This window comes from Panicum virgatum, chromosome 6N (assembly GCF_016808335.1).
Source record: "Panicum virgatum strain AP13 chromosome 6N, P.virgatum_v5, whole genome shotgun sequence".
NCBI classification, from domain to species: Eukaryota; Viridiplantae; Streptophyta; class Magnoliopsida; order Poales; family Poaceae; genus Panicum; species Panicum virgatum.
This window is the reverse complement of record NC_053150.1, coordinates 18,888,666-18,907,462: the sequence shown is the minus strand read 5'-3', so window position 1 is coordinate 18,907,462 and position 18,797 is coordinate 18,888,666. Positions and strand designations below refer to the sequence as shown.

Sequence of the window (18,797 nt, the reverse complement as noted above, 5' to 3'; positions counted from 1 at the left end):
TAGAGGTCACGATGATGATCAATATAAGCCCTTGGATCAAACCAGATGGACATTTGATATATTTCCAGCAGTAATCTCACAGGCATAAACCGTATTCTGTTTTCTGTATTTTTTCTTAACCATGCTACACATTCTTTAAGGTCCATGAGATTAATTATAGGCTGAATCGAGCCCAACTAGCTGCTTGTTATTGGCACTGTATGCCACATATCTACCTTGGCTCAAGCTCCGAGATGGAAACCTCGTTCTGGGAAGCTGTTGCCGTCGACAGCTGTTCATCGCTCAAGGCACCAGCTCGGCAACTAGATTCAGTGATGAAGTTGGAGCTGAAGACGAAGGCCGGCCTAGACGGGGCTGGCCTGTCATCAGACGTGGAGGTCGGGCTGCTGAGCATAAGAACCACCGTGGAGGCATCTGGGCGATCTGCCGGGTTCTCCTGGACACAGGAGCCCGATCTCTATACAGTTGAGGACCTCGCTTTCGGGGTACTGTGACTCAGCAAGCGATGGATCCACCACATCCCCTGTAGAACCAGCCCTCCACTTGTCCCAGACCTGCACATACGGCCCATTGATGTACATGTAAGTGAAGCACATGTGTGACATGTCCTTACCACATTGTCCATGCAGTACCGTGCACTTACAAGGCTCAGCACAGACACGGAGTCTGAGGTGTCGCTGTACGCGCTGTTGTTCCTACGCCCGGTCACCATCTCTAGGACTATGACACCAAAGCTGAACATGTCTGATTTGGTTGAGACATGGCCCCAGTAGGCATACTCCGGGGACATGTACCCGCTGCGTCCAGCGATGACATTCAATCAAGGGTTACTAAGAATTAATCAATTTTGGCCAGTTGAGTACTATACTGATTGGCGCGTTGCTTGGCTGTTGGTACTTACAGGGTTCCAACAGGTCGTCTTGTTATATCTCTAGATTGGTCTCCGCCGAAAGCCCTGGCAAGGCCAAAATCTGAAATTTTGGGGTTCATATCAGCATCAAGCAACACATTGCTCGGCTTTAGATCTCTGTGGATGACCTTCAGACGGGACTCTTCATGGAGATAGAGAAGTCCCCGTGCAATACCGCAGATGATGGCAAACCTCCTGCTCCAATCCAGTTGCTGCCGTCTCACTTGATCTGCACATACACGAAAAGAGCATAAATTAAGAGGATGAATGCGTGTGAGTTCTCTTATTTGAATTTAAGCAGTAGTTTGATGGATACCAAATAGGAAGGTGTCTAAGCTTCTGTTGGGCATGTACTCGTAGATGAGCAGCTTCTCTTCTTGCAGGCACACGCCCAGGAGCTGCACAAGGTTCCTGTGCTTGAGCTTGGCAGCCAGCACGAGCTCGTTCTTAAGCTCGTGGAACCCCTGTGAAGAGTTCTGTGAAAGCCTCTTCACAGCTATTTCTTCCCCATCTTGTAATACGCCCTGTAAAAAGTACCTGTTCTTACCCTTTTTGACAATCTTTAATTTGGTATATGCAAATTGTACCTTTTCAGCTAGTTCTCATTTCCCAATGATTGCTTTATCATGCCTGAAGTCCTGATTGTTTCAGCTTATAGGCTATGGATTACAGCTTACAGGTTACAATCCAATAGAAAGAAAGATTCAAACTACTATTTTTATGTGCATGTGCAATGTGGACAATATGGAAGACAAGGAATGATCTGGTGTTCAATGACAAGGTGATCTCGAAACTTGAAGCAGCAATCTACAAGATGGTGTTTCTGTCACACTGGATGAAGCTCCTGGCCGAGAGGAACATGCAGCAGATGGAGGTGGTGATCGGAGAGATTGGCCAAGCATGCGGTCTGGATAGGTGATGATGGAAGTTGTTTTTTTTTATCTCTTTTCTTTAGTCTAGCCTATATATACTGGTCTTGTTTTACTTCTGGTGCAGGGGGAGTAGAGTTTCCTCCTTGGCCTGTTTGACTCTGTTTAGGTGTCGAGGTAGTTCCTTTTGGGGCTTTTAGCCTTCTTTTGATGCCCTGGATCATGTGGTGCCCGTGAAACGCTGCTGGTTCTCGTAACCAGGCATCGACCTGATATAATATGCTCGTTACGCTTTTAGTAAAGTTGGGCATAATGTCTTTGGTCGGAAAAGGTTACAATCCAATGAGTCTCTATCCTGTAGCTTGCAGATTCATAATGTACTAGTTTTTTTTTTTCAGATTCATAATCTATTAGTTGAAACAAACATATTCCTACTATACTACTTCACATTTTGTGTGTATAAAGATGAAAATGTACCTTGAACACTTCTCCAAAACCTCCCTCTCCAAGCTTGTTTTCTTCCGAGAAATTGTTTGTTGCAGCTCTTAACATGGCTACATTAAGTTGCTCGGGCTCAACATATCTGATACCCCCTTCTTTGGTATTATTATTGTTGTCTGTTAGGGCAAACAACATCTACATTAGGAAAAGGTGGACTTAATTCTGGTGAAAGGCTAACATTATTGTTAAGTGGAATCTAGTTTGGTACTTTTTTAGAAGTAAGAAAAAAAAGAAGTAAAACTCAATGCCAATGCAAGACCATGGACATCAACCATATGCCAATATACAGCTGGGACAAAAGAAACGCAGCTGGTTGTAGGAGTTTGCAGGCGTACCAGGCTGTGTTTTCTTGCGATTGTCCATATTTCTTCTGCATACAAGGACGACAACGACTGCGACGAGGACCGTTCCAACAGGAAGCGCGACGGCGAGGGCGACGTCCGTCCTCTTCTTTCCTGCGTTTGTCAGGTACGTAACCCGTCAACGTGGAGTGCTTTCTTTGGTCATACTCGTGCCACGTCTACTTCTACTTATATTGCTATTAACTAATTAATTTTAAAAATCTTACATATCCTAATATTCAAGGCACCTTTAGTGCTTCTTGTAAGGAACATGATCCCATTAGACCATTATTTGCAACATAATAAATGGTTTTTTGTTTTTGTTTTCTGAATGGGCATCACCACCGATTTTCCCTCCCCTAAAAGATACCCGACCGTTGGTGATGCACATTTTAAACTTGCGGCAATGGAGTATGATGGAGTAGTGCGAGCAGAAAGTAGGTGTGTAATTCAGTATTCAGTACATGCACATCTTGGGGGTCTGGGATTGCTCTACGGTGTATTTTGGCTTGACAAAATTAAGTTGTTCGGCGCAGATAGCTTGAGAGGAGGATATGTACACAAACATTTGGCCATAATAACGTACAAAGTGTGCCAATCTATTGTCTTCTAATCTTATTCTTGATCCGATGGTCACAAATGCTTGAGGTTAGTCCTATCCATCAATGCGGAGGCTAATAGCCACTACTATAGATGTCCAAACGTGCAGCCCAGCCCAACACTGCACTAATACTATTCGGCACTACACTACTCGACAGTAAGCCTTAGTCATGCCGTATCATGCGGCACTGCGTGCTGGCCACTCGGCCCAGACACTACACTATAGGCATTTAACCGTGTCGTGTCGTGCCGGCGGCATGGTTAGCACACCGTGCCAGTGCCGCCCGAGGCACTACCACCACAAAAAGGCTCAAAACACTCAAAATTCGAGTTTGGGTACGAATTCGAGGAGACCGGAGATGGGAGAGGAGGATGGGACTAGAAGGGGAAGAAGTCCTGCGGTAGTGCCGGGCCGGACCGACGATGGAAGCGCAATGCAGCTTCACCGGCCGGACCGCGGCTCCAATCTAGATCTGACAACCGAGGACGAGAAGAGAAGGGGAGTCGAGCAGGAGGACGACGGTGTAGCACAGGAGCAAGACTAAATGGCTCAGGACAACGACCATCGGCGCCCGGCAGCGCAGATCGGCGGCCGGAGCCGGAGAGGCGAGAGGTGAGCGTGAGAGGTATCGTTCGTGGCATATATACGCCGGTCGCTGTAACGGGTCTTAAGTGGGCTCCCAGTCTGGTAAACATGTAAGGCTAACGACTAGTAGATCAGGTCTAACGGCTAATATCAAATAGGTACCGTGCCAGGTTCGTGCCGGCCCATTATCCGTGTCGTGCACGTGCCATCACTATGTGCTGGGGTAACGGCCCACGCACTATACTATGCCCGTGTCGTGCTGGCACTGACACTAAACCCACCGTGTCGTTCCGTGTTCGTGTCGTGTTTTTAGTACTGTTTTCCGTGCCGCCTAGCTGACCCAGTCCATTTGAACATCTATAGCCACTACTAAAAAAGACTTTGCCGTGGGTAAATCGGCCTTTGCTGTGTGCCTCAAGTGTCCCGTAGCGAGCCAAGGCCACACTGATCCGTCACGTTCACGGTTGCAGCATTAATTGCTACCACAGGACGGTGCCTGTTAGACCATGTGGCTCTCGAGGGAGCTCAAGTGACGACCAAGTCAATTCTTAAAAGTCCAAGACGCATCTAGCTAGGACTAGTCTACCATGAGATATAGGCAAGTTCACTAGTCATTTATGCTTCCCTATCACCACTTCTAGATCCCACAACGCACAGGCATTTGCTAGTTTGGTACAAAAAGAAAAAATGACTGTAAATAAGGATGGTAAAGCGTATATAGTAATTGGTAAGTATAACAAAACTGGACAAAAAATAAAAATATTTATTTGGATGTATTTATTAATTAGAACCTAAATAAATGGGAGGAAAGAAAATTAGCTTGCATAGGTCTCGTATTTAATCATAAATTTTTAACAATTATGTCTCCGTGTAGGAGCACTGCTTGGTGGTAATGAACGATTCTATTGATTTTTACCAGGGAGTCAAAGATGGCAGTAACACATGACATGTACAATCATGAGGTACGGTGCATGCAACTGAAGTTATTCTTGTCAAATGATAAAGTAAATAACTCAGGAGTATGCAGTTTCAGAATTAAGCTCACCTCGCCGTTCTCCGACGAAGCTGGACGGAGGCGGTGCCGGGCGCCCGGGAGGCGGCGCATCGAGCGCAAGATCATAGTAGGTGTAAATCTCCACGCGCAGATTGCAGTTGTAGCCGAGCACCACCCCGCCCTGGTGCCCATAGCAGCAGCTCGGCAGAGCTGGAATCGACTCCTGCAAGCACCGGTTGCACTCGGCCGCCGTCCGATCCCTCATGCACTGCAGCAGCCCGTGCATGGTGCCGTTGGGCGCGGCGGGGTCATACACGGCCTTCCCCACTGCGAACATCGGCGCGGCGCCGCCGCCGGGGCCGGAGCCGTTGACGAGACGCTCGGCGAGGCCCCTCATGAGCGCGTAGTAAGTGTTCTCGAAGGCATCCTCGTCGCCGACCTTGCCGCTGTTGTAGAGGATGGAGCGGAACTGCAGCTCTTTGTCGGTGGACGCGTTGGTGTCGGCGTAGCTGATGAAGCACTTGTCGTGCCAGATGCCGGCGCGGCGGCTGCTGCTGTTGCATCGGCTGATGATGCCGCTCGCGGCGGTCCGGAGGTAAGCGGCGCAGTCGCCCGGCGCGGAGTCGCCGCGGCAGATGCCCCGGACGAAGGCACGGTCGCTGCCGCTGCCGCGGGAGAGAGACGCGAAGCCCGCGGGCGCCGCCGCGGACGGGAGGTCGTCCAGCAGCGCGACCACGTTGGACCGGAACGTGCTGTTGGCGGAGGAGGAGGTGGGGGACGGCGAGGGGGCTGGAGAAGGCGACGGCGACTGGCAGTCGACCGACGTGAAAGGGTTGTCGTTGTTACTGTCCTGGGAGGTTACGGTGGTGGAGAGGCTCGCCACCACGGCGAGGAGGAGGAGGGCTCGGCCATGGCGGTGGCTGGACGAAGACGATGATGGCATGAATTGTGTACGGGCGAGGAGGTAGCGATCGAGCAGGCTAATGATCATCAGCAGCATGCGCACTGTATTAATAAGAGCAAGGCTTGGGCCTTGTCCAACGGTTAGCGACGTCGCTAGCTTTCTCAGAGCTGGCGGAGAGAAACAACAAAAATCGTTACGCTAGCAAGTAACTCGTCGCTAGCTGCAGGAGCGCCTTTCGGAGCGCTGAGTGTAGCAGCCAGCAAATCGAGAAGCTCAGCAATTTGTTTTTCTTTCTTTATTGTTTCACACCTCCAGGTCAGCTAACGATTTCGTCAACACAGCTGGACATGACCTTACGGTTATGGCTGCTCGTGGAGACGTCGACCTCTGGCGTTCCAGCTCAACCAGCGGTGCTGTGGTGGTGGCCCCCATGTATCATTCAATGCTATACAGAGTCTAACAGCAACGTACAAATCGCTCGGGTTTAGGGTTGAAGGGAGAGGTGCTTGGCAGGTGCAGCACTACTAGAAAACACGCCATGAGAACTGGTTGAAAACACTCTTTGGGACCGATTTTCAACCGAGACCAATGACCTCGCTTTTAGACACTGGGTTTTTCAACCGATGCCTTAGACTTCCATTGGTACCGGTTGTAAAGACCAACCGGTACCAAAGAGACTGCCACGCTGCCGCAAGGTGGCAGCCCCTTTGGTACTGGTTGGTCTTTCCAATAGGTACCAATGATTTTTTTCCTTTTTTTCTAAATCTAATTTTGTTTGTTATATTTATTACTGTTTATTTTTTTATAATTGCTAAACGCACTCAAGCTCTACAGTACTATACGTTCATTGGTCGTTCGTGTTCGTTTTCAGAGAATATTTGAAACTAACTAAAAGTGAAATGCGAGCATATAATTAAGCTAATTAGATGAACTAATATATTTACAAATTTACAAACATCAAGACATAAAGTTTAAAAATATTTACAAATGTACAAGTCATGTTTGTAGTCCAACTAATGGTCCCCTCAGGAGCTCGATGGAAGTCCTCTATGGATGTGACCGTCGTGGTAGAACTCGCCTCTAGGATCTAAGATCTCGTTCAAAATGAATCTGGCGAGCTGCTCGCACACGACGTTGATCCGATCAGTAGAGTAACATTCATCCCCCATTTGAGACATCTATCATTTAGGAAAAAAGAATTAACATCATGTGCATTAGTACAATTATGAAAATATACTAGTGAACGGTTTGGACGTACTCTCGTGTCTTCATCAGTAACCTTCCCGCATGGAGTCATGATGTGCAAGTACCGCATGGAGTCATGATGTGCAAGTAGTCGCATACATAGTACCCGCACCAATCAGTTTCTTGTTGTTGTCTCGCACATTTAAGGAGAAACAAATAAATTACTCAATTTAGAATAATTTGGGATTATATACTTAACTAGACAAATCTTTATGAATCAACATACTGGATAATCCATGTTAACGTTCAGTTCGGGCCTCCATTATCCACGTCCTTTGTTACCACGTCCTTTGTTATTTTTCACAAATTTTTTCCAAACCCTGTGCTCAAAGTTAAGTTTGATATTCAGGAATGGTTATTAACAGAAAAAGGATTTAATTGTGCAAACTGAACTTACTTGTTTAAGGGGTCTAGGATATGTTGGATTGCGGACTTTGGATTTCTCATTGAGTCAAAGACTATAGATTGCCGGTCTCTACGGAAAGTATGAGTAAAATCCAATGATAACTGCAGATATAGATAGGATATATACATACATGCATTAGACAACTTAGTATTTATTTAGTACTATAATAGAGGATTGAGTCGACCAAGACTTACCCAAAGTTGTATGGTATGAATATATAGGATTTGTAATTTTGCCTAGTCAACGAATCATACGTGTTTTGGCACGTTTCCTTGTAATTTTCGTTGAGCACTTTCTGGTTGACTAGCAAAGGAGACATGAAGCCGATCTGATGGTGCCATCTATGTTTTCGGCTTCTTTGGGTCTCCTGTCTAAACGATATAATAGAAATTTTATAATACACACATATAATTATGTTCTTGTTAACAAAAATTATTAATGTAGAGGTAAGTGATACTTACAAAATCCAAATGGTGATGATAGAGGCGTCGAGGGCTTGTCGATGATAAATGTGATATAAATTTTCGAAGTACACCCAGAAGTCGTCCTCCCCGCGGAAGAAATCATGGTCACGATACTTGACTCCAAACATTTTCCCTTCGTCATTCGACATTCGCAGGTACCATCTATGCAAATTGAACATCTGTGTGCCTAGACTTTTCTCCTCTTGCTCAATGACAAAAGGTTTTCCATGCTGGAATGGAGTAAGAACGGGAGCGACAGGGATTTCCGCCTGCACTTGCCCCGTTGCCTCCTCTAGCGTTAATCCAGTTTCAGAAAGAAATATCGCGGCCTGTAGGTCCGCCTGGAGTTATACGTCCGTCGGGTGTAGGAGTGGCAACCCTGGCACTCGGAGGGGCTCGAGTTCTTTTTGTTGTGTGCCAAGCTGAGGAATGGTCTTGCCACATTTTTTCTTCAGATTTCTGACCTTGTGTGCCTTTGTCAGAGTACGATCATAGTCCGAGGGTAAACTTTTTGATTTTGGTGGGTTGTCTGGGTTTGCGAGAAGCTTTTTCCCTAGTTCTAGAGGTACCTTTTCCGTTGGCGGGGGGACTTTAGGCTTCAATTGTTCTTTTATATATCGAGAAGTCTCATCTTCCAACTCCTCAGCGGTTTTCTCGTAGGTTAATTTTATTTCGACCGTTTTCTGCTTCTTCTTTGAGGGTCCAGCCGCTGGTAGGGATGCTGTCTTTTTCTTTTCTTTTTCTGGTGCAGGAGGAGTTGGAGTACTCGTGGCCCTTTGCGCCGGCGGAGACGGTGGTGAAGGAGGTGGTTGTGGGGACGGCGGTGAGGGATGCCATGGAGACGGGCGATCGGTCTGCATGGGAGCCGTTGTGCTTGCAGTAAGTTTGATGTCGGCTTTGCGCCATAGAACGACCCCATGTAGTGCGTCTCCCAATATCTTCTCTCCATCCCCTCTAACGAAGTTGAGCTCAAGATCCTCATTGTTTCCATCTATCTGCTCGACTGTGATGGAGGTGTAGCCAGGGGGTATCGGCCTTCCATGAATTGTAGTAGAAGGATTCAGGGGCAGGGCTGACCCGTATGCGACATGAATGGATATATTTCATGCTCGCACATGAAGCTCGCACGGTGTCGGCATGGTGACATCATCCACTGGATACCTCTGGTCATCTACCGCCGTTAGCTCAATCTGGGGTTGCTGTTCCACTTGTACGTCGGGCGCCGCCGTGGATGCACAGCTGCTGCGTCGCTGAGAGGCCGGGCTTATCACAACATCCGGGTGCGACCCAGCAGTGCCCCTTTGGCTCAGAGCTAGCTGCACTGCCTGATTGACCCTGGCATCCATATGAGATTCCAAGGACGCATACTTCATGTTCATCTCTTCTTGTATGGCACGAAATTTCTCTTCTTGTTCGGCTTTGCTCTTTCGGTGAGTCTTGTAAGAGGAATCTCCGGCCCAAGCAACTTTCCATGGGACCACGCTGATGCCGCGGGCTCATCCAGGGTGTTCCGGATTCTTTAATGCCCTTGTCAGCTCATCATTCTCCCTTTGAGGCTAGAATGTTCCTTGTTGGGTCTCATCTATTGCAGCGACTAGATCGCGGGACACTTCTTGCATATGCTCGGGTACGATCAAACTTCCATCCAACTGGTTTAGTGTCACGCCATTAGCAAATAACCACCACTTGGATCTATCCGGCCCATCCCAAGTCGTCGGCCTGATGCCTCTATCCATAAGGTCCTGGTCCATCTTCTGCCATTTTTTAACTGACTTCTTGTACCCGGCAGCCCCAAGGTGGTGGCTATACTTCTTATTTGCTGCATTCACCTTGGCCTCTCCGGATTTTTCTTGGGCTTCCTCTGATAGTTTGTATTGTTTGAACTCCTCCCAGTATGGTTTAACCTGAGGAAGATCGTCCCAGTAAGGCTCCTTATCTTTCTTGATGTAATTGATGTACCACTTCTTCTTGAAAGTTGCAAAGGCAAGGGCCATCTTTTTCAAGGCACATTTCTTCACAAGTTCTTGGTCAACTCCTTCAGGAAGAGTGAACATATCCTTGAGTTCCGCCCATAGCATTTCCGTCTGATGTGCAGGCACGGCGTGTTGCTGTTCTTCGGGTTTGCTCGTTTTCGATAGTCTTGTGGTGATCGGAATTCTTGCCCGAACAATAACCCCACATTGGTGGACAAATTTTGTGCTAGCAGCCTCTGAAGCACTTGGACAACCCTCTACGTCCACTTCTGTGACGACCTGTCTTCTCTCAATTTTCTTGGTTGGCCGGCGTCTCCCTTTTGACTGGCTCAACGAAGTCGATGCGGAGGTAGACTAAATTACAGAAAAGATATGTTAATAGCAAAACTAATCTACCGAAGTCACGATGCATATAGTTTTAAGATTCATACAGGAACATGCTGCTGTTGATTGGGCGGCGGCGCAAAGTCATCATCTTCTTCATCGGCATCTCCAGACATATTCAGGAACTGAATCAGCTAGTCCGAGCATCTTCTTCAGCGATTGGCTGGGTGGTGTTGGCCCTCATATCTTCGTTTATTGAGTCCAACATGTATTGCTTGGCGACCTCATCATCACCGAAGGGGTCCATCCTTAACTGAAACCGTAAAAATGTATTAGAGTATGTGTCCATCCTTAAATGAAGTAGGATAATTCAATTCTTTGAACGAATATGCGTGTTTGAGAGAGAGAGTGTGTATGTTAGAGGGACAGAGAAAGAGAGAGAGTGTTAGTGAGTGTGTGTGAGTCAGTGTGTGTGGGTGTGTGTGTGTCTGTGTGTGTGTGTTAGTGGGAGTGTGTGTGTGTCGTGGAACGGGGTCGAGGAACAGGGTTGAGGGTTGAGGGTCGAGCTCGAGAGTCGAGGGACGGGGTTGAGAGTCGGGATCGAGGGTCGAGGTCGAGAGTCGAGGGAAGGCGAATGCGTGAGTGAGTTAGAGAGCGAATACGAACGGGTTCGAGCTCGAGAATTAATTTAAATCAATCTAAATTACAAATGCAATACATGTAATCAAGAATTGTACATAAAATTATTACTCGTCGTCATTACTCGTCGTCGTCATTACTCATTGTCGTTGTCATTACTCGTCGTCGTCATTACATTATACAGTGAAATACATGTCGTCGTCGTCTAACCATTAAATATATGATTAAATAAAATCTTTGAATGACACAATTATACACTACATAAGACATAATAATAGAAATTCTCTCTCTAAATTCTCTTCATTTCCTTCTATATATGAAATAACTAAATTCTAGATAATATCAAATAATAGCAAAAAAAATAATAACTACATTCTCTCTAACTAAATTCTCTCCATTTCCTTCTCTAACTAAATTCTCTAACTAATGTATATAAATAAATTAACATGCGATACAAGTACATCTAAATTACACATGTAAAGAAAAAATAAAAAATTATACATATATACATATATAATACAAACTAATTATACAGAAATTATTTAAATTCTATCTAATTATACATTATATAGTATATACATATACATAACAAACTAATTATACTAAATATACATGAAACTAATATAGATAAATTATATACTATCTAGTTATCACTAAACAATTAAATTTTAAACTAAATAAAACTATACTATCTAGTTATCACTAAAACAAATAAATTTTAAACTAAACTATACTATGCGTAGGAGGGCGCCGGCATCGCAGTGGGGTGGCCGGCATGCTGCAGGGTGAAGGGGCGGCGCGGTGGAGGACATTGAATAAGGACATCAAATTCTAAAAATACTACATCTATAATTAAATTCTAAAAATATCTCTATATAATAATGGTAACACTATATCTATAATTAAATTCTAGTTAATATCTAATAATAAAAATACTATATCTATAATTAAATTATAAAAATATCTCTATAATTAAATTCTAGTCAATATATAATAGTGGCAACACTATATCTACAACTAAATTAACAAAGATAACACTGACATCTAACAAGCACGAGTATTTTTCCTTCGAAGATCTAGATGCAACTAAACTAACAAAGTTGATTTTGTATTTTTACCATTTTTCTGTGATTTGTTATGTATTTTACAAAATCTCAGCCGAATTAAACAATTTTGGAAAACCCTAAACCCTAAACAGGGGCTGACATCTGGGCCCCACTGGTCAGTGAGAGGCCCAGCCCAGCCTCAGCTCGTTCACGCCATGGCACGGGGAAGCTCACCACGAGCTCTATTCGGGTCGAGGTGGACCGGAGCGGCGTCGAGGCTGGTGGTCGGCGGCGCCTCTCGTACGCGGCGGTCGAGGGGGCGTCGAGGCGTCGAGGGCACGCGCGGAGGTTGAGGTGGCGGGTCGAGGAGATGCCGCGGCGGCCGGAGCAGAGGGCGTGAGCGTCGTCGAGACCGGCGGCGCAGTGAGGCGGCGAGGTGGTCGATCGGAGGCCGGCGGCAATCACGAAAGGAGGGGGGAGGGGCGGGGGGAAATGGAGGAAGAAGGGCAGGGGCTTACATACCCTAAACCTTTGGCACCGGGTGATAATTTCAACCGGTACCTAAGAGCTCCTTAGGTACCGGTTGCAGTTCCGCCCGGTGCCTTAGTGAAGCCATAGGCACCGGTTGCAGTTCCACCCGGTGTCTTAGAGGCCCAACGGGCGGGAATGAAATTTCCCTTTGGCACCGGGTGGAGAAGCAAAACCGGTGCCTTAGGGTCTTTGAAATTTGCTTTTGTAGATTGCTGGCGGGATGAGACCTGAAATCCCTCGATAGCTCAATGGTAACTCTGTGTAATTTATGCGCCGCCGCCACGGTTCGAACCCGCGGCCAACCCCTTTTTTTTCGAATTGCCTGCCTTAGCTACCGGTTTATAATTCTAACCGGTACCTAAGGCTTTCTTTTCTTTTCACCTTTCTCGTTTTCTAATAAATTTGTTAATTCACTAATAAATCTTTTAATTGCCTAATAAATCTATTAATTCCCTATTAATAATAAATCAAATAATTGCTACATAATAAATTATTTAGGTGCATAACTAATTATTTTAATTGCATAATAAATCAAATAATTGCATAATAAATCATTTAAATGCACTATAATTTTAATTGCTACATAATAAATCATTTAGGTGCATAACTAATTATTTTAATTGCATAATAAATCATAATAAATCAAATAATTGCATAATAAATCATTTAAATGCACAATAATTTTAATTACTACATCATAAATTATTTAGGTGCATAACTAATTATTTTAATTGCATAATAAATTAAATAATTGCATAATAAATCATTTAATTATTTAATTGCATAATAAATTAAATAATTGTATAATAAATCATTTAAATGCACAATAATGCTAATTACTACAAGATAAATCATTTAGGTGCATAACTAATCATTTTAATTGCATAATAAATCATAATAAATCAAATAATTACATAATAAATCATTTAATTGCACAATAAATCAATTCATTACATAAGAAATCTGATAATGTTCACAGAAAATATTACACGACATAATCATTCAACTAAGGGAATATTAAGGATGGTTCGCTTTACAATCGTCCCTTCATTATGATCATGACGTGCGTACGGAGCCTCCTCTTCGGCTAAAAGAATACTTGTGTCAACCTCCACTGCAAACGGAGTCATATCTTCAACCTTATTGTTTTCTTCTTCATCTGTGACATCGTCGACTCCCACAATTTTCTTTTTTCCTGCCAGAACAATATGGCGCTTTGGCTCATCTCCGGCACCTACAAAACTTGATTTATTCCTGGACTTGTCCTTTCTCGGTTTGCTAGACATATCCTGTACATAGAAAACTTGAGTGACATCTTTAGCTAGGACGAATGGTTCGTCTTGGTAGCCAAGCTCTTTGAGGTCTACCGTTGTCATTCCGTACTCGTTGATATCGACACCTTTTCCTGTGAGTTTAACCCTTTGACAACGAAATAGAGGTATCTTCAACGGCCCATAGTCGAGTCCCCAGATCTCTTCAATGTAACCAAAATATGAGTTCGTTTGGCCACTAGAGTCGGTGGCATCTATACAGACACCACTATTTTGATTGGTGCTCTTGTTATCTTGGGCTCTTGTATAAAATGTGTAACCATTAATTTCATATCCTTGGTACATCAGGATTGAATTTGCCGGACCCCTGGCTAGCCAAGCTAGCTGCTCATGAATTTGATCATTGGCCATGACTTCCTTCTGCAACCAGGTGGCGAATGTATCGTTATGATGTTTTGTAATTCCATGTCTCAGACTTCAAAGGGTATATGCTTCGCACAATTTGCATGTGCTCGTCCATGTATGGAGCCACCAAGGCTGATTGTTGCAGAACTGTGAGATGTGCTTTGCTCAACGTGGCATGATCTGTGGCATTTATTGATTTTCTTCCAAGTGTGCCCTTTTCAATCAGCCGCCCCTCATGACGTGATACTGGAATCCCAATTGGGCAGAGTTCTTCCACATAGTCAGCACAAAACTCAATGACCTCCTCTGTGACGTAACCCTTCGCAATGCTTTCTTCTGGACGAGCCCGATTACGAACGTATTTCTTTAGGACTGCAAAGTATCGTTCAAAAGTGAACATATTATGAAGGAAAATAGGTCAGAGAATACCAATCTCTTTGACCAGGTGAACTAGAAGATGCATCATAATATTGAAGAATGATGGAGGAAATATCATTTCAAGACTGACTAAACTTTGGACAACATCCTCTTGTAGCCTGCTTAAACATGTGACAGTCATGGGACTTTATAATGCCGCATAGCTTTATAATTGTTGCTCGAACATAAGCTGGTAGAATACCTCTAAGTGCAACTGGAATCAATTGCGTCATCAACATGTGACAGTCATGGGACTTTACGTGTGCGAATTTCCTGTCTTTCAAGTTCAGTAGCCTCTTTATATTCGAAGAGTTGCCTGATGGGACCTTGATACTGTTCAAACAGTCGAACATACTTTGCTTCTCATCCTTACTAAGAGTGTAGCACGCAGGACCTAGATAATGATGTCCTTTATCCCTTTTTTCTGGATGTAGGGCGGCCCATTGTTTCATACGTTGAAGATCTTGCCGCGCTTCCAATGTATCCTTTGGCTTACTGTAGACACCAAGGAAGCCTAGAAGGTTCACACAAAGATTTTTTGTTAGGTGCATCACATCAATTGCGTGGCGGACATCTAAGACTTCCCAATAAGGTAACTCCCAAAAAATACTCTTCTTCTTCCACATAGGTGCACGTCCGTCATCACTCTGCACTGATCTGCTGCCGGGTCCTTTTCCAAATACTACTTTTATATCTTTGACCATTTCAAACACCATTTTCCCACAACAGTGCCTAGTCTTGGTACGATGATATGCCTTTCCATCGTAGTGAGCACGCCTCCTCCTTAATGGGTGCTTGATTGGAAGAAATCGACGATGACCCATATACACGATCTTCCTACAGTGCTTGAGGTACGTGCTGTCGGTTTCTTCTAAACAATGGGTGCATGCCCTATAACCCTTATTGGATTGTCCAGAGAGGTTACTTAGTGCTGGCCAATCATTGGTGGTTACGAAAAGCAATGCACGAATGTTAAAATGATCCTCTGCGTGCGCATCCCACATACGAACACCCTCCTCTTTCCACAACAATAGAAGATCCTCAATCAGTGGTTTCAGATACACATCTATATCGTTACCGGGTTGCTTTGGGCCGGGGATAAGCACCGGCATCATCATGAATTTCCGCTTCATACACAACCAGGGAGGAAGGTTGTATATACAGAGTATCATAGGCCAGGTACTATGGCCACTGCTCTGCTCACCGTAAGGATTCATGCCATCCGTACTTAAGCCGAATCTTATATATTTGCAAATGTTGGGAATGTTTTGTCCACTTTTCTCCACTGCGACCCATCAGCGGGGTGTTTCAACATATTGTCTTGCTTACGTTCTTCTTTGTGCCATCGCATCAATTTAACATTCGTTTTGTTCATGAACAAACATTTCAGACATGGTATTAGAGGGAAATACCACATCACCTTGGCAGGAGCCCTCTTCTTGACACGCATCCCCTCAACGTTGCCTAGATCATCTCGAGGGATCTTATACCGGCATGCGTTGCATACAGGGCATGAATCCAAATTTTTATACTCACCTCGATATAGGATGCAGTCATTAGGACAAACATGTATCTTCTGTGCCTCTAATCCTAAAGGACAAACAACTTTTTTTTGCCTCGTATGTTGTCGCCGGCAAGGTGTTACCCTCAGGGAGTAAGTTTTTTATAAGTTTCAGCAACTCCTCGAATCCCTTGTCAGACAAACCATTTGATGCCTTCCATTGCAACAATTCTAATGTCGTACCCAACTTCTTTTGGTCTTGTTTGCAATTAGGGTACAACAATGTTCTGTAGTCCTCCAATATACGCTTCAGATCTCTCGATTCCTTTTCTGTTTCGCAACCTTACTCAGTTTCGCGCAGCAACTGACCAAGATCATCTTCTACAACGTATCCTTCAATATCTTCTTCAGGCTCACCCATTGCAGTGTCATTGAAAAAGACATTATAATTGGCTGCAAAGTCAAGAATCCTGTCCTCTTCTTCTACATTATTATCCAGCATAATTCCTCTTTCACCATGCTTAATCCAAACATAGTAGTTCGGCATGAAACCACTATTGAACAAGTGACTGTGGATGGTTCTTGATGATGAGTAATCCTTCTCATTCTTACAGAATTTGCATGGACAACGAACAAAACCGCCATACTTGTGTTTCTCGGCCGCTTCTATGAATTCATGCACGCCATCAATGAACTCCTTTGAACGCCGGTCAACCATGTACATCCATTGCTGACTCATCTGGGTCCACAATACATTTATATACATCATTGTAGTGTACAAATAGTTCATTCATACTACCAATTTATAACTAATATTGAATACACTATTAATAAAAGTGAACTACAAAATTATAACAATGCATATGGCCTTCTGACTGCATGACTGTGTAAAAACTTTGTTTCTCTATATGGAACTTTATATTTTTGTACAAAAAGTGACGCATGTGGCCTTCTGGCCTAGCTGAGCTGCGGGTCTCGAATTTGCTCAGCATGCATCTCGACTGTGGAATCTTGTAAAGTTTTGGAATTTTGAAGGGAACTAAATAAAGCACCCTTGTATATGTAATTGATAATATTTCCATACAAAATTTGAATTCAAATATATAATTGATAATGCATATAACTATAATAAATAGATACTATTCACTTATCAAATAAATTGATAAAACATATAAATATAATAATTTGATAGTATTCACATATCAAATAAATTGATAACCCATATAACTAAAATAAAATGCTACAACTAAAAATAATTATCACATGTATAAACTAAATTAAGTGATAACTGCTTCTAAAAACCAATTGCTAAGTTATGGAAAAAAACAACTAACCTTTTTTTAAAAAACAAAATCGCCTCCCCTCCCCTCACTCAGCTGCCATGAACAGTGAGTTCACGGCAGCTTGGAGGGGGGGAGGGGTTGGGGTATTTATAGGCGTGACTCAAAGGCACCGGTTGGTTCTCAACAACCGGTGCCAAACAATAGGCATAGGCACCGGTTGAAGTTACCAACCGGTGCCTTTTTTGTGGGCACGTGGCGGCACCCGGTCATGGCAAAACCCGGTGCCATTGTCCGCCCTTTAGGCACCGGTTGGTTCCAGCAACCGGTACCTATTCCTCCTTGTTCTTTTGGTACCGGTTGGTGGCATTAACCGGTGCCTATACTGAGGTTTTGGTACCGGGTGATGTTTTAACCCGGTACCAAACCCTTTACCTTTGATCGCCGCTTGCCAAAGGTACCAGCTGCTTTTGCATCTCGCTCACTTGTACGCCAAACATGCTCTCTGAGTGAAGGCATGGTGATTGCACCGATGCCTCAACTTTGGCACCACTGGTTCAATCGGTGCTACTTGAACTTCTCTATTTGGCTGGGCATTGCACGGCCCATTGCACCGGTGATAGGGCACCGGTGTATCCCAAACGTACCAGTTAGACCGGTGCTTAGTCACCGGTTCAACCTATGCTACTGGTTTCTGTAGAACTCGTCCAATTCGATATTTCTTTGAGTTCTTTCTTCGTGTTTTTCTTTGCTTGGCCTTTTGCTTCATCCTTGGGATCTATAAATATCCACTTGACAAACTCATTAGTTCCATTGATTGCAGTGTCACTCAATCACCAAAATCACAAACAATGGCCTAATGGGACCATGTTCCTTACACTTGAGGTAGGTGGTTCGAATTATGGTTTACGCAAGTGTGCATATCTCGTCAAAAAAATTGTAACTCGATAGGAGAGGGGCTTGTGGTGGTGGTCGGTTAGTAGGAATATTTTCTCTTTTTTATTTTGCTGTTTTTGAGTTTTTTTTCTATTTTTTATGTTTTGGAAAATAATTTGTAGGGACGGGTCATGACCTCACCCGTCCCTGCAAATCGATTTGTAGGGGTGGGTGAGCCCATGACCCGTCCCTCCAAATTATTTGTAGGGGCGATTGTAACGAACATGGCACCATTTATGCCATTTCGAGTGATTTTGGTGATCGAATGACAACACAATCAATGGGACTAATGGTTTTATTAAGTGAACATTTCTAGATCCTAGGGATGAAGTAAAAAGGCCATGCAAAGCAAAACACGAAGAAAGAACTCAAAGAAACGCTGAATTGGATGAGTTCTACAGAAACCAGTAGCACCGGAAGAACGCTGATGGTTGTCGGAAGATCCGACGCCCTGGTGTTTGATGCAAGTCTGAGCGCCTCTGAAGATCAAGTGAAAATCATGCGAGGCACCGGTTGAACCGACGGCATCACGTCAAGCATCGGTGCATTGGGCATACTATATTCCAGAGACGATGTCAAGCGCCAAGGAGAAGATTCTTCAGCACCGGTTCAACCGACGGAGCATCGGAGCAATGATGTCAGCAGAAGAGAAGA

The 18,797-nt window shown here is 44.3% G+C and overlaps 1 pseudogene; it reads right to left on the bottom strand.

Annotated features, from left to right (window-relative positions):
• Nucleotides 1-5,915, bottom strand: LOC120677447 (annotated as a pseudogene).
• Between the last annotated feature and the right edge of the window lie 12,882 nt (nucleotides 5,916-18,797).